This window comes from Capsicum annuum, chromosome 11 (genome assembly GCF_002878395.1).
Source record: "Capsicum annuum cultivar UCD-10X-F1 chromosome 11, UCD10Xv1.1, whole genome shotgun sequence".
Lineage (NCBI taxonomy): Eukaryota > Viridiplantae > Streptophyta > Magnoliopsida > Solanales > Solanaceae > Capsicum > Capsicum annuum.
In genome coordinates, this window is record NC_061121.1 from 117,319,831 (window position 1) to 117,337,510 (window position 17,680).

Consider the following 17,680-nt stretch of genomic DNA (forward strand, 5'->3'; position numbering starts at 1 on the left):
ACCTGAATTTGGAATTTCTGAACTTATTGAACCTGATTTGTACTACAGAGTGAACTAGAACTCCTTATACTAAGAACTGTAAGAATGCATTATTTTCGATAATGCACAATAATATGATCTATGATCATAATGCTGACATGTAAGGCACGAGTACTGACATTACTGACATTACTACTAAAATCTAAAAGCCTGACTTGGTTATTTGTTCTACCATCTCCCATTTATCATAAAGCCATTATTCTAAATATGTGGATCATTTAATAAACTCTAAACTAAATTGTCCCCACTTTACTTCTAGAGTCTGAGATACAATAATACTCATAAACACTGAACTTATCCTCAAGGACTACTCTTGATAATGTAAGGTCCACTGTTACTAATTTCTTTTGATACACAATTCTTAGCTTTATATATCCCCAACTATCATCATATAGCAACACCAACACCGACAAATCTTATCACTCTTCTTTCTACTAGCTCAATCTTCAAAGCTTTAAACTTAGATTCTAACACACAATATGGATATCGGCAAATCTTTAATAACCATACTAGTTTCATCATAGCCTGCAAATACCACATCCACAATATATATTTCAAATCAACAAACATAAGTTCTTGCATACACTGCTTCAAGCCTACTAATTCACCTTTTATACAACTAGCCCCGTGAAATATAATCTACTCAAATTCATATAATACTATCCCCATTTTACTGCTGCTAAAGCTCTAGGTCCTTACTTTTAACTCTAGGTTATAGGTTATCACAGGATTATAAGGAGGAATCTAAAAGAACACCTGAGTTTTGATAAATGCATGATTTTTCATGAATCATGAATGAAGTCTTTCTTACTCAAAAGGGCACTGATGGGATAATTTTAAGCCTGTATAAAATCCCATAATTATTTATAAGGAACTGCTTGAAAAATCTCTATCTGTAATGGTTGATAGATCTTGATTGTTTCTGTTACATTGAAAAACACGGTAGGGTTAGTAAGAATAAGGCAAGATGAGAATCTATCTAACTTTCTTAGAGGACCTTTCTATAGCACGATCTGAGACATCAAAGAAGGGAAATTTTTCCTAAAACATCTCTTAGACTCCTGTCTATAAGTGTGATGTTCTACACACCCATGCACAAGACTCTACGCGATGTAGCGTTAAGACTCCCTAAGACTCTATTGAACCTTAGGCTCTAATACCAAGTTTGTAATGACCTGTTACTACCCCCTAGTCATCACACGGTGCTTGCGACCCTGAAGGACCACAAGCTAACCCATGAATGATATCTGCTGTGAGCACTAAACAATAATACTAAAATAATTGCGGAATGATATATTGAAATTCCATAAGGTTCAAAACATCTAAAATACTAATAATGAATAATAACATCTGAATCTGAAACACTATCTGAAAATCTAGTCTGAAAAGCCTCTAGCTGAATTTGTTTGAAAGTGGAGTTGATGGGATAATCCCTAACTTACTCCATCTACTAAAATACTGCTAAGATGAAGCACTAAAATAAAAGAATATCCTCAATAGATGAGGACTCACTACTAAATCTGCTACTTCTGGCTGAATTTGGCTAAGCGCAGTCAGGAAACTGAGCGTCTGAACCTATGATTTGAAACATCGTAGTGCAAGAAAGTATGCATTGGTAAGTGGGACTATACTAGTATGCTAGATGAGGTAAGGCTAAATACAAGGGTTCATATGCATGAAAAATAACTAACTAAATGATATACGGTAACTAAACATAAGATTATGTGTATACTATAACTGAGCTTTTCAGAAGCTAAGTAGTGAGTTCTGTTAACTTTATAACTGATTTACTGATAATGATTGACTGTGTCTGAGAGTCCTGATTCTACAAAACTGAGTTGAGTTCTAAACTAAAGACTAAAACTGAAACTGAAACTGTGGGATTTAATCATGTAAGCAACATGCCCCAATTAGAACTAATAGGGGTCCAATTTGTCACCTCAATTGGAAGGGTGTCAGTACCGTGCCACGAGTACTAACATTGGCTGTGAGTTAACCCTAACTAGATGGAAGACATTTTTTCAACCCTCACTGACAAGAAAACTCATGAGAGATGTGTCAACCCTTATCTAGCAGGAAGTTATCTCAACCTACGTTGGCTACGTAATTTGTAACTCAAGGATTGCTACTAAGGGTTAAACCCTACACTAACAAGAATTCCCCCATCCCTAGGTTCGCTCAATGCTGAATCCTACTCCCATCTGAAAGACACTGAATTGAGTATACTAGAATGGACTGGACTGAGACTGAGCTTACTGAGTTTTCCTAAGTTCTGCAATTGAATGAGTTGTAGTGAGTTCTGTAATGGAGTGAGATTACTGATCGTGACATGGTTGATACTATTCTGTAACTGACACTAGCTCTAGGTAAACAGCTAAATTGTCGGGTACTAAATACCTCCAGGACTCGGTAGCATGAAAAGTCCCCAGGACTCGATAGCTTGAATAGTAAAGAAAATCATAATCTTGAATAACATAACAATGTTCACTTGGGTATAATTTACTCACAGAGACATTTCATCAAACACTTGTAAGGCATAAGCTTGTTCATATACTAACATGTCATGATTTCATCACTTTATTCACGTGGATATTCTATCAATCTCTTGGGGAGCATAACTTCATGAACATAGTCATGAATAACATATACACATGGCAACTACAATGGCCAAATTGTAATTCCGTAGGTTTAGCATACAATTCTTATAATTCCCTATAAAAGTACTAATCTAATTTCATAAATCATATAATCATCATGGATTAAAACCCAATAAACATCATAGACATATTAATCACTTTGTAAATTCAAGATTTTCTCACGATAATCACATATTCACCACACATGCTATTCAATTTCATGAAACTTGCACTTAAATCATGGATTGAAACCTAGCTGCTATCATGAACATGAATTCAATTTAATTCAAACATAGAAATTATAAATCTGAGATCTTGTATATTTAAAAAGGGATTCTTGGACTCTATGGGTGAAAGGGACCCATAGATGAAAACCTAACATACCTAAGAAGAAGAGTCCTTGAAGGTTCTTGGAGATATTCTTGAGGATTGACCTTGATTCTTGAACTAGGTTTTTTGCCTCTTGAGAGAGAATGATTTTATTTGAAGAAAAACTAAATGAATAATGGTGTAACTAGGTTTATTAGGGTTGATTTTTGTGTTAAAGGCTAACTAGGGTCGTGACAAAAAGACTCAAATACCCCTGGAATGATTTAAAAGATCAGAATTTAAAATTAGAAATTAACTAAAACGTCCCAATCTGGGCCCTTGGCGTGACGCGGCGCTATCGCGATGCGACGCTATGGCACCATGTCACTGGAAAAAGGATAACTGGGAAATTGCTTGGTGGCGCGATGCGTTGGTATCATGTTTCCACTTTATTTGTGAATTGGAAGTGCACCGCGACGCGGTGGAATCATGTTGGTACACTGGAAATTGACATTTGCGAATTGGGTCAATGGTGCAATGTGCCAATATCGCGGAGCAACACTAGAAATTGACAACTGCTTTTTTGACATACTCCGCGACGCACTACAAGCCTGAATGATGATGTTCAACGACGAAAACTTAAAATTACCATAACTTCTTACCCGGTTGTCAGTTTTAGGCAAATTTATATTCTTGGAAAGATAATTGAATTTCCTATGCAATGGATGGCTCAAAATCAAAAAATTACTGAGTATATCAAAAAATTATTTAGGATAACCCACGTACTGAGGGTTAATCTAGGCTAGGGAAATATGGGGTATTACAATATACCTCATCATAAGTCTTTTCCAATGCCTGACCACCTGTAGCTAAATCTGTGTCATGACCCAAACCCGAACCAAGCCATGATGGGTATCTCAAGCCTGCCATGGGCCGAAGGCCACCCCCATAGCCTTAACTCAATAGCACAATACTAATAAACAACGAAAGAAACAAAAATATATAATAAAGATAGATAAGTCCAATCAAGCTCTTAGAGTCAAAACATACAATCATTCACCACTTGACAATAGAAGCCTCTAAACCAGAATATCAATTATGTCGGGACATGCCCCCGACTATGACCAAAATTATCCATAATAAAATATAAAAAATACTAAAAATAATAAGAAACAATAAAAATGACAGGTCGTTCCAAAAGGAAGCTTGCCACTTTACAACAAATCCTCAAAAATACTGAATCATCTAACATTGCATAGGAGAAATAGAAAACCCTTCAGACCCTAAATCCTAAAATAATATAGCATCCAAAGATGGTCAGTGGGGTGAGCACTAGTATGTAACTAAGGTAAAGGGATAAAATAATGCCATTTACTAAAACCAGTCAAAACCATAAGCACAATATTCAATATACATATATAGGATGCAGAAATAGGGACAAGGGTCAAGAACAATGGAGTTTAAGTATTAGCCTGAACTATGTAGCTCGCTCTTTACTAATGGTACCCATGGGCTATATAGGTAAAAATCCCCATAATGGAAGGGCCATAGTGTGTGTTATCTGCATGAACCGAGGAAAGGTTTAAGACTCTAAGGCCATTGCCCTCCCAATATATATATATATATATTGTGTGCACCAAGCATATAGTTATGTGAACCCCAATACCGTCAAACGTGGTTAATTTTGTCGATCCCTCAAGGATCTACACCTTCACAATGAGCTATATAATTCCATTTAAGCCCAAATTAAAACACTTTACACAAACCAACCCTTAACTCACGAGTCATTTATGAAGGCATTTATCAACATGGTATCGTTATTCTGGTATACATGCAACATAATGTAATTATGCCAACCAAACTATATAACCAAATTGACTCCCTAGTTCTATGTAAAACAAAAATCAAAGGCCACCAACGCCATCCAAAACCATATTTATTTATTTATCCTTTAATGCAATATAATGGGTTCAAAAGACAAGTTAAACCACACAGTTATCCATATTCAAAACCAAGTTTACAATGTGGGTTTAGGTTAAATCTATTATCAAGCCAAAGTTTACTCAATTTGGGGAAAGCCATGTCCCCCATTCCAACCATTAAATGAATGCACCAATTAAGTCCCCATAACCATTAATTAAAGCATGATTAAAAATAGATTAATGCTTGGGGAAAGCAATTCAAGTAAACTCAATCAAAATCCCTCAACCTAATTTTAAACCCACAATATAAATCACATGAATAATGATTTAATATATACCATAATTTAAAATTACAAGTTAGGGATGAGCAACATGCCTAAAAGGTAGAACAATTTGAAGAAAAATTGAAGTTTGGATCTCGAACAGTGAATTTCTTGTAAACCCTTTGAGCTGTCTTGGATTTTTAGTTAAAGAGGAGAATATGGGAGTTTGATCTTTGAAAACTGAAGGAAAGGGGTTAGTTTTATGTTTATAAGTAGTACAATCGGTAAGAAGACCAAAAGCCACTTCCCCCAAGTAAAAAAATCAAAACTAAATGAATTTAACATAAGAGTGTGGCACACCCTTATTACGGAGGTTAGCCTCCGTGCCACGCCGTTATCGCGGAGGCAAACCTCTATGCCGCACCAATATTGCGGAGGCACACTACCTCTGGTAAGAATTTCGCAAACTTAGTCATCCTATCCATAATAACCCAAATAGAATCTTACTGATTATGAGACTACAGAAGACCCGTAATGAAATACATATTGTTCATCTCCCACTTACACATAGACAATTCAATCTCATGAAATATGACACCCGACCTTAATTGTTCAGCCTAGACTTGTTAACAAACCATACAAATAGCCACAAAGGTCTCCACATCCTTCTTTACATTATTCCACTAGTATAGTTCATTCATGTCATAGTACATCTTAGTCAAACATGGATGAACTGTATATCTACACTCATGAGCCTCTGTCAAAATCCATTCTCGTAACCAATCAATATCTAGGATGCACAATTTTTCTTAATACCTCAAGATACCATCTACCTAATCTCCAGGCCATAACCTTTTATTAACCAACATTATCCTTAATCTGAATAAGTATGGTATCAAAGTTTACATCTTCTTAACCTGAACACAAACAAATAATTTAACTACTTCCTCAACAATTACTTCTCCATCCTTAGAGTCCAAAAGACAAACTCCCAAATTGTCCAACCTATGAATATCCTTAACTGATCTTCTTTTCTCCTTATGAACACAGGATAAGCTCCTATTAGACAACCTGTAATGAGCATCAACACCAACATTAGCTTTATTTGGATGTTAGTGGAAACTCATGTCGTAATCCTTATATACTTCAAGCTACTGGCTCTTCCTATGATTTAGTTCCTTCTACGTAAACACAAACTGCAATCTCTTATTGTCTCAATAAATGTCACATGAAATGTATACAAATAATGGCACAAAATCTTCAATGCAAAGACCACAACCACCAACTCTAGATCATGAGTCGAGTAATTCCTCTTATGAACCTTAAGCTTTTTGGAAGCATATGCTATAACTTTACTATGCTACATCAAAAGATAACCCAGTCCTACACGGGATGTATCACAATACACTACAAATCCATTAGTGCCCTCGAGAAAGGTCAACACTAGTACAAAAGTCAACTCATTCTTCAACATCTCAAAACTACCTCATTAGCATTGGACCACAAAAACTTAACCTTGTTCTGAGTCAACCTTGTCAACAAAGTAGCAATAGATGAGAAACTCTCTACAAACCTTTAATAATACCCCGCCAAGCCCAAGAAACTCCTAATTTTTGTTGGATTTCATGGGTCAAGGCCATCTCTTAATTGCCTCAGCTTTCTATTGATCCACCTTTACCCCTTCACTTGACACAATATAGCGAAAAAAGGTCACAACACTTAGCCAAAATTCACTCTTAGAAAATTTTGCATACAATCTTTGGTCTTTATGAGTTTGAAATATAATTTAGAGGTGATTGGAATGATCCTCCTCACTCTTAGAGTATACCAAGATGTCATCAATAAAGTCTATACAAAAAAAATCCCAAAACTGCTTGAACATCCAATTTATAATATCCATGAAAGTAGTAGGAGCATTAGTCACCCCAAATGACATAATCAAGAACTCATAATGTCCATACCTTGTTCGAAAAATAGTCTTAAGAATATAAACCTCCTTATTTTTAACTGGTGATAACCCCAAAAAAGATCAATATTAGAGAAACACCTCATACCCTGAAGCTAGTCAATCCTAGGAAGAGGGTACTTATTTTTCACTATAAGCTTATTCTACTGATGATAGTCTATACACATCCAAAGAGACCCATCTTTCTCTTGCAAAAAAGGTACAGAAGCACCCTACGGAGAAATTCTTGGACGCATAAAGCCCTCACACAAGAATCTTATATACAAAATTAAAAGATCAAGAATACTACTCCAAATTACCATATCTTCAAGAATTGACTCACCATGTTGGAAAGCTCATGCATCTTACTCAGTCATAGATATCATACAGATTAACCAACTACCATTAAACATGTACCCTCATAATAAGAGATTTACCCATAATCACTAATGCAGATGAAATCATTACAAGAACGGGTATAAGAATAAATTTACGTTAACTCTCACAAAGAATTCACAAGTTACACATGATGAACCATAACCTTTCCATTAGGGTAGTACTCTACTACTATCAGAATATTACAGCTTAGGATAAAATAGGTCTTTAAGGTTAGTTATGTAGGCTAAGGGATTGGTAGGAACTATTCTAGCAAGTAAAAGATACTATCTCCCTAAGAACTTTAATAAATAGCGTGAACATTAAGATCAATCTATTAATAACCAATTTCATTAACATTCATCTACATACTTCTCTTATTTTGCCCGATCTCATTAAGAAAATTAAAAAGTATCACGGAGGGAGTATTCTTTCCCAACTCAAGAGCAAATTTAGCACAATGTTCCTCACTTTTTATTACATGACTTTGAATCACAATAGATATCAATTTTACAACACCAATAGCTATTTTTAGGGGGCCTTACTTTCCCCTCTTTTCTTATTATTTTCACACTCCTTTACTTCATTAATTTTCACTTAACGCATTTAGGATCTTGGATCAAATTAAGGTCAACCAAAGGGGAATAGGCTACATACAAGATTACCAACAAATTAGGCTGAAGGCTCAGTGGGGAAAACTAGGATTATGTAGAAGAGTAGATAAAAAATGGTATGAATCATGGGTATCAAAGAAACTCCTATATCATCTCCTAAACCCACACTCTTTATATTATTTTGCACAAAAACCAGGCAAGTTCTAGACATAAAATGCAACAAAAAATACACAATACCACACATACACAGGACACATGCTTAAATTAAGTAAGAGCAGCATAAACTCTCAACAAAGAAAAATCATGAATTCAACATTAATCCAACAACATACATGAATAATAAATTGGATCCTAGGAGTCTCAAAAGTAGTATTCACATAATTAACATGCTTTTACACATAAAATCCACTTCCATCAAGCAATCAAACATTGAACCAAGAAGAACATCACACTTAACCTAATAAAAAATTAAAATTTACTCCTAAAAAGAAAAAAATTATTAGGTCCAAATCGCTCCCCTATGAAAAAAACTTAAAAGAACAACTATGGGGTGGGGTGAAGGGTGCACCTAGATTGACCCAACTAACGAAAACCTAAAAACTAAAAAGAAATTCATTTTGTAATTTTTTTAAAATTTTCATATTTAACCCAAAGAAACTAACAAAACAACTAACCCTATGACCCTATAGCATCACTTCACCCGAAACCATGGGAATTTCCTTACCTCGCATTTAAAACTTACTTTGTCCCTAAAGTAAACTTAAAATTAGAGATTAAAATACTCCTTGGGCCTCTAGTCCTAGGTAGTAGCCTCTTTTAAAATCAAAAGGGTCTGAGGACTCCACACTTATTCTCTGCCATACTCTGTATCTAAGGTTTTTGGTACTCAGACATCTCTTAAACATAAGACCCAAAACAATGAACTATGTGAACAAAAATTATAATACTGAAAATAAAATACCTAACTTAACCTGGATTGCCTCCTAAAAGTTCCTAATTTAGTGTCGCGGCACGACCCAACATCATTATCAATCGAATTTCTTTATCTTTTTCCTCCTATATTGATGATATCTTCGTATTCATTTATGACCTCTTGAGAGTATAATTGTAAGGTCAACATCTTTCTAAACAGTAGCCTTTTAAGGATTATCAATAATCAATATTTTAGGCTTAGGTGGTTCTTAAGGAAACTCAATGTAACTAGCCAAAGAGATTCTTGGTGATTTGGATTCTACTACCCCACACTTATCCACTTTATCACTGTACGCATACACAAATATTTATTGTGGAAAGCTAAATTAAGTTGCTTATAAGCTCTGAAAACCACCTCTTCATCATCAGATCTCATTGGTAGAGTGTCCTCTAACATCTATAAACTCTTCTCTTGTGGCTAAGATGGACTTCCCAAAATTTTGGCATCTTGCTATCTTTATCAAAATCCATAACAATAAAATTAGCGAGAATTAAAAACTTACCAACCTTTATTATGACATCCTTAATAATTCCTTCGGGCTTCAATATGGTCTTATCCACAATTAGAGCATTAAAGGGCATGGACTCAGCTAACCCGACCCAAGAATATTGAACATGGATAGAGGCATAAAATTTATACTTGCCCCCAAAACACTCAAGTCATGGACCACTTCATTGTCACCAATTTGTAAGAAAAGGGTGAACCTCCCTACGTCCTTATGTTTCTTGGGCATATTCTTCATTACTATAAAGTTGCACTCCTCTGTCAATGCCATCATCTTAATATCCTACAACTTTACCTTATTAGTCATCACATCCTTCAAGTATTTAGCATAAATGGGTGTTCCCTGTGAAATATTTAAATGACGTCAATTAATGTGAAGTTCTCTGAATATGTCAGAGAATCTCTTGAAACAAGAATCCTCTTTGGCCATTTTGAACTGTTTAGGGAATGGTGGTGGTGGTCTATTATTCACTTGTTCAGTGACCTTTGTTTTTGGGTACTCTAACTTTCCTGAATTATCAATAACTTTGTAGGTAACCTGTTGTAGAACCAAATCTGTATCTACCTCCTTATTTTTCATTAGAGGTTTAACAAAAATCTCTTTACCACTTTTCAAAGTGATTTTTTTAACTTACTTTGGAGGTTCATTATCACTTGAAAAACTAGCTTGAGGCCTGGTATTATCTACCTACTGTAATTGCCCCAACTATTACTCTAACTTCTTTTGAGCTACTTGCTAATTTTTTATTTCATCAGCCATTTATTCTTGGTTTGCCAAAATCTTTTGTAGAGTCTTTTCAATGTTACTGGCATGAGTATTATGCTACTGTTGGTGGATCTATTACTGTTAGTTATTTCACCAAGGATATATTTGTTGAGTCTTCCACTAGTGGTGTTAGGCATTACTATAGTTTGGATTTTGAGCATTTCCCATAAAATTAATAGATTCACGATTGTGTCCACACAAATCTAAAAAGTGGCCACTGTTACCACAAATCTCACACCATACTCGATCATGTTACACCGTATTAACTTGAGCATGAGACTCTTGCATGCTCAACTTGCTAAATTGATTCATATTTTAACTATGCATAACTATAAGTTAGGCGGCTAAGGCTATTATGCTATCAATTTTGATCATACACACAGCTTTTTTACTAATATCCTTGAGGTATCAATATTCCAATCTAGATTTCCTTGTCCAATCTAATTTAACAAGGTGTATTGCTCATCATAACTCTTTTCCAAAGCCTGACCACCTACAACTAAATCTATGTCATAACCGAAACTCAGGTCTGGCCGTGGTGTGTATCTCAAGCCCACCGTGGGATGAAGACCACCCCCCTTAAAGTTACCTCAATAGCACAAACTAATAAACAACGAAAGACAACCAAAATATATAATAAAGATAGATAAGTCTAATCAAGCTCTAAGATTAAAAACACACAATCATCCCACACATGTCCATAAAACACTCTAAACTAGAATACCAATCAAGTCGAAACATGCCCCCAACTATGACCAAAAGAATCCAAAATAAAATACTAAAAATTACTGAAAATAATAAAGAAACTAGTAAAATGACATGTCCTTCCAAAAAAAAAAGGTTCGCTACTTTACAGAAGATCCACAGGAATGCCGAATCATTTAATATTGTGTTGGAGTAACAAAAAACATTTCGAACCCTAAATCATGAAATGGTGTAGCATCTAAGGACAGTCAGTGGGGCAAGTCTAAAATGTAATTCAGTGAAAGGGATAAAATAATGACATTTACAAAAACCAGTTAAAACTACATATTCAATATTCATATACACTTGTATAGGATGTGGATATAGGGACAAGGGTCATAAACATGGGAGCTTAAAGTATTAGCCAGAACTATGTAGCTCACTCCATACTAAAGGCACCCATGTACTATATAGGTCCAGCTTCCCATAATGGAAGGGCCCTAGTATGTGTTAGCTACACAAACCAAGGATAAATTGAGGAAAGGTTTAAGAGACCAATGTCATAGCCCTTCCTATATATATATATATATATATATATATATATATAATGTGTGCACCAAGCACACAATCACGTGGACCCCCAATGTCGTCAAACATGGTTACCATTGTTGATCCCTCTGGGATCTACACCTTCAAGGTGAGCTACATAATTCCCTTTAATACCAAATTTAAACACTTTACACATAAACCAACCATTAACTCAAGAGTCATACCAACCATTAACTCAAGAGTCATCTTTGAAGGCATTTATCACCATGGAATCATCATACTAGTATGCTTGCAACACAATATAATTATGCCATCAAAACCATATATCAAATTGACTCCTAAGTTCCATTTAAAATCTAAATCCAAGTCCATCCAAAACCATATTAATTCATTTATCCTTTATTCCAATGTGTTGGGTTCAAATGACAAGTTAAACCACACAATTATCCATATTCGAAAGCATGTTTAAAGTGTGGGTTGAGGTTAATGTCGTTATCAAGCCAAAGTTTCATCATTTTGGGGAAACCCATGTTCCCTAGTCCAACCATTAAAATAATGCACCAATTCAGTCCTCATAACAAATTATTAATTCATGAATAAATAGTTTAAACCTTGGGAAAAGCAATGCAGGAAAACCCAATCAAAATCACTCAACTAAATTTTAAAGCAACAATATAAATCATATGAATAATGATTAAACATATGCGATAATGTAAAATTACAAGTTACAGATGAGCAACATTCCTGAAATGTTGAACAATTTAATGAAAATTTGAAGTTTTAAGCTCGAACAGTTAATTTCTTGTTAAACCCTTGAGCTTTCTTGGGTTTAAAGTTAGAAAGGATAATAGTGGACTTTGATCTTTGAAAATTGAAGAAAAAGGGTTGGTTTTATGTTTTTAAGTCATACAAGGGGTAACAAGAACAAAAGCCTCTCACCCCTAGTGAAAAAAACAAAACTGGATGAATTTAACATAGGAGTATGCCACACCCTTATTGGGAAAGTAGCATCTGTACCACGCTGTTATGGTGGAGGCAAACTTTCGTGCCACACTACTATCGCATAGGAACACTACCTTAGAGTTCCAAAATGACCTGAACCCCTTCAAAAAATTCTAACGCTTTCCCAAAAGATGCTTTTCACATCCCTAAACTTAAATCAAGTCAAAAATTGACATTATGCGTGCAAGAGGGTCAAAAACTAAAGTTGTTGAAATTTTGTGGGGTTTCACATTAAACCCCTCCCCTAGGATTATTCATCCCGAAATGATGAGTTAGCATACTTTTAACACAAGAATAGCAATACTGTAGTAAAAACCAAGGAAAATTCAAAAGGCGACAAGAGGGAAATGAAACCAATACCTTAACCACTTTCATCTAACACGGGGAAAAAGAATGGGTAGTTCGTTTTCATATGTTGTTCATCTTTCCATGTAGCTTCTTTTACCTTTTGATTTCTCCAAATAGCCTTCACTGAAGTTATGTCCTTTGTCCTTAATATATGGACTTGTCTATCCAATATCTTAACCCTCAATAGGCACTATCAATAAAGGGTCATGCACAATCTTTTTCAGCATAGTCACATGGAAAATATGATAAATTAAATCATAACTAGCTAGTAAATATAACTCATAAGAGATATTACTAATTCTCCTCACAATCTGATATGCACAAAAATAACAAGGACTGCCTTCCCCTTCATTCCAAATCTCAAGACTCTTTTAATAGGAGACACCTTCAAGAACACCCAATCGCTAACTTCCAACTCCAACTCTCTTTTTATCATATCCTCATAAGACTTTTGGCAACTCTAACCAGCCTTATGTCTTTCTCTAATCACTTTCACCTTCTTCATGGACTGGTGAACCAAATTAGGGCCAAAAAACCTAGTCTTACTGATAATGCTCAACTTAAAGATCAATTTAGTGCAAGACGGTCATCGTTAATATATTTACCCAACTTTTAGAGTTGGGGTTGAATCTACAGGGAATAATGTGAGTTGCGATTAAATTAATTTGAGACTACATCTACAAGTTGAATTCAAATAGATGATACGAAAAGATAAAATAGGGGTTTTTGCTGATTACCAAATAATTGTTGGTGACTTTAGTTTCAGTGTTTGTAAATCAAGAGTTTATGGAATAACCAAAATTATGTTCACTAGGGCTTCCGGTACATGACAGATGCTAAAAGTGGTTCAAGATTCTCATGGTGGTTATGATAACAAGCTATCTTTATCGACGATATGCTCAAAAGTGTCTTGACCTATTTGAGTGTCTAATTTCGTAATCCTCTCGAACTTAGGAAATTGATATTCACTGCCCAAATTTTATCTCAAGTTAATCAACCTTGTTAAAATGTTGATTATTAAAAGAAGTATTTTTGAGTCCCTATTGATAACTCACTTCCTACTGTATATGATTTCCTTCTCAAGCAAATCAAAGTAGGTGTGTCTACTGTTTCCAACCAACAGACATTAATTAAAATCTCAGAATTATCAGAAAATCCTAACACCTATTAAATCTTGAGTGTTTAGCACATCATCATGACCTAACCCTGGATCCCATAATTCAGGTTAATGGAGTTTAGCCACTCATGATGCAAAGAGAGAAACACATAATTGAATTTATAATTGAGAAGTTTAACTTATAGTGTTGAATAATAATTAGTGAATCATAGATTAGATCATAAGAAAAATCCCCAAAATAGTTGTATTGTTCGAATCCAAAAAGATAAAGAAAGAAATATCAAAAAATATTATCCAAGACTCAAAGTATCGAACTCTCTTTAGAATAATAAGGATGATGAATGAATTCCTCCTAGAAAAACCTAAAACAAAGCTTTAGATAGTTCAACCTAAATAAGGAAATTAAATCAATGTTGCAGCTTTTTCTCGAAATAAACAACAACATCCGTGACAGCTTTTCAGAAGTCTGATGGCTTATCATGGATATTGTCAACTCCTCTGCACTTTTGGCTTCTACTGTCAAAGGATGATGACAACGTTGACGCCTTATCACCAACCTAATGGCTTATCACGAATGTCATCATAAAAATATCTTCAACTTCTATTCTCTTTTTAAGGATGATGGCATTCATGATGGCGTATCACACTTTTGACGTCATATCACCAGATGTCGTCATCGGATTCAACTCATGCTTAAGTCTAACGACAACTGTGATAGCCTATCACAGGGCTGACGACTTATCATAGATATCGACAGCAACACTTCTCTTCAAATATCTCCAGATTTGAACTTCTTTGATTCCATTCTTGTTGGTTCTCTATCCCATCAAGTTAAACTGTAAAATTAGACATAAACAAATCAAAAGCGACAAAAGTTTCTTTATACTTCACAATTATTCTAGGTTAAAGGTCTTAAATGTGTTAGCAATTACTCATACATCAACACCCTCAACTTAAAACAATTGTTTGTCCTCAAGCAACTAAAACACAACACTACAATGTTTAACCAAGAGACACATAAGATACCTATGAAAGTTGATCATCAATTTTAGTTCAAACACATTACTCTCTCCATTTTCAATATCTTTAAACCCAGTTGTGTATATCCATGAAGATCAACAATGTGACGGAAAGGAATCAAGATATGGCATCAACTTAGCAACAATAACTATGCATATGTACAATTTACACTATCCAAACTAGTAGGCAACTAGCAATGCAACCGATGTGCCCTTACAACAATGAAGTCCCTCCTCGCTCATATATGAAATCAAGTATGTAAATACAGGGACGGTCAGGAGACACTCACTCTCAGAAAGAAATTTCAATCAATGCATGTCAAATACCATATGCTTGCCCTTATTTTTATTGCCTAAGTTTTTAGACAGTTAAGTTAGGATCACTAGAGGTCTTTTCTTTGGCTTTGTAACATAGTCTTGGGGCTTGTATGATACGCAAGGATATTTAAATTAACTAAGCCTCCTTGGCACTACACTATTTTTGGGGTTTCACTTATCAACCTTTACTTAATTCTCTCCTTTCTTGATAACACATACTCCTTTACTTAATTTTTTTTTGACAATCATTTCTTTTTTTTTCATAACTTTTCTTTTCTTATTATTTTTCTACAGCTCCCAGCTTTTTATTCTTTTCTTTAATTCTACCTTTTTTCATACTTATTTTATGTCACGCACCCCTATGGTAGCCACCCTCAACTTAGGAAATTTGCCTCAGTCAAAGTGCACAATGTCCAAGGAGGACAAAGGCCAAAATAGGTTCATTGTGATATAAATGTAAAGGTGATATATAATAAAAAGAATAGGCATTCAAGCTCAAAATCAGGGTCAAGGGATATTATTCACACATGGAAGGTCATTTAGGCTAAAAGTGGACTAATATCAACAACAGCCTATTATCCTTTCCTAACTGCTATCCTATAACCAAGCCAAGACCAATCGGGCAAGTTCTGAATTTAACACACAATGGGAACTAGCTAGAATCTCACACATACATGGCCCAAAGGTACATCACAAGTTACTACCTATTGGGTTCATGCAATTGTTAGTAGTGATTATCGTGTCTTTGATACTAATACCATAAAAAAATTCACAATAGTAACATATAGATGCTCATCACACAATTACCAGATAGACAATTGGAGAGGTATTTATATTCCAAGAAAAATCAACAAAAATATGTCAACTTTTCTAGATACTTATTTTTTTCCCCAATTAACCACAACACATCACAAAACAAACATCATATGCCTAAACATGTTGGCCCTACTAGGAATAAGACTCCGGGGAAAAGAGGCACGTCAATAAAAACCCACAGAGGACATCAACACCCCCAAGTGCACCCTTAACATAAAATATTACAATATCCCCAATGCATCAAACCAAAACAAGAGAGTTAGAAACATACCTGTGGCACCACGGGTGCGAAGATCTGATGTCAATCATATAATACGAATACAAACAACAAAATACCTTGGGTTGCCTCCCAAAAAGTGCCTAATTTAGTGTCGCGGCACGACTCAGTTATCTTGACTACTCAGACTTTATTAAGATACCTTTTGATAATTATTTAAGTCTCCACTTGGAGGATTTGAAATGTTGACCCAACTTTTGATCAATATATCTTCAGGGTGTGTTTGACAAATGTGAGGGCATGATGAGGAATGTTCTGTCACGCCACTTCGAAGACTTGAACTGCTTGCCCAATTTGGCATCGAACTTTCATCTGGGATTATTTTGCAATGGTGAGAATCTTTAATATCCACTAAATGGACATCGATCTTTAAGCTTCTTGGCCTTCAAGATTGGGGTTGTAGTATACCCTTTTGGAAGGACAAACTCCAAAATGTAAGAATCTTCCTCCAAATTTTCAAAATTCATCATTTGCTTGGGTGATTCGACTTTTATCACATCCACCAAGCATAATATTGAAAAGTTGTTCGAATGAGGACTAAATCTCAATTTTGGAGTAGCATCCCTATTAGTATTTCTACCCCAAAATGGACTAGCATTTTCACAAGGATTATGCTTGATTTCTTCTTTTGCTCTAGTACCATCTCCTCATCTTTTGCATCTTAATTCAAAAATGGTTCGGTTTGTTGGGAAATCACCGAGGGTTGATCAATATCAAGATCATCATCAACATCGGATTCTTGCTCCTCATCTTCACACTCGTCCATTAAGTTAAATAATTTCACAAACATGATATCATCTAAACATAATATGGAAAAGTGCTTTGAATACTTGACCTCTATATCCATATCCTCTATCATTCTTCTTTCCTCATTATTTGTCCTTATGTCTTGATGTATATCATATATGATATCATTCATTATGTCCACACACTCTAACATTAGTTGAGGCATAGCTTCAATACCACTCTTTCCGGTGTTTCATTTTTCCTGTTCTTGACCATAAGACCTATCAAAATCATAGGAAGAACTAGTATTTAGGTTAGCATACTGGGGGAGGGGGCATTTGGGCAATCACTACAATGTCCATCTTAACCACCACATAAAGAACAATCATACACCTAGTAGGATGGAGATGGTTCACACATCTCTCCACGGGGAGCATATCTACAATCTTGCCAAAAGTGAGGTCAATCACAATATGGA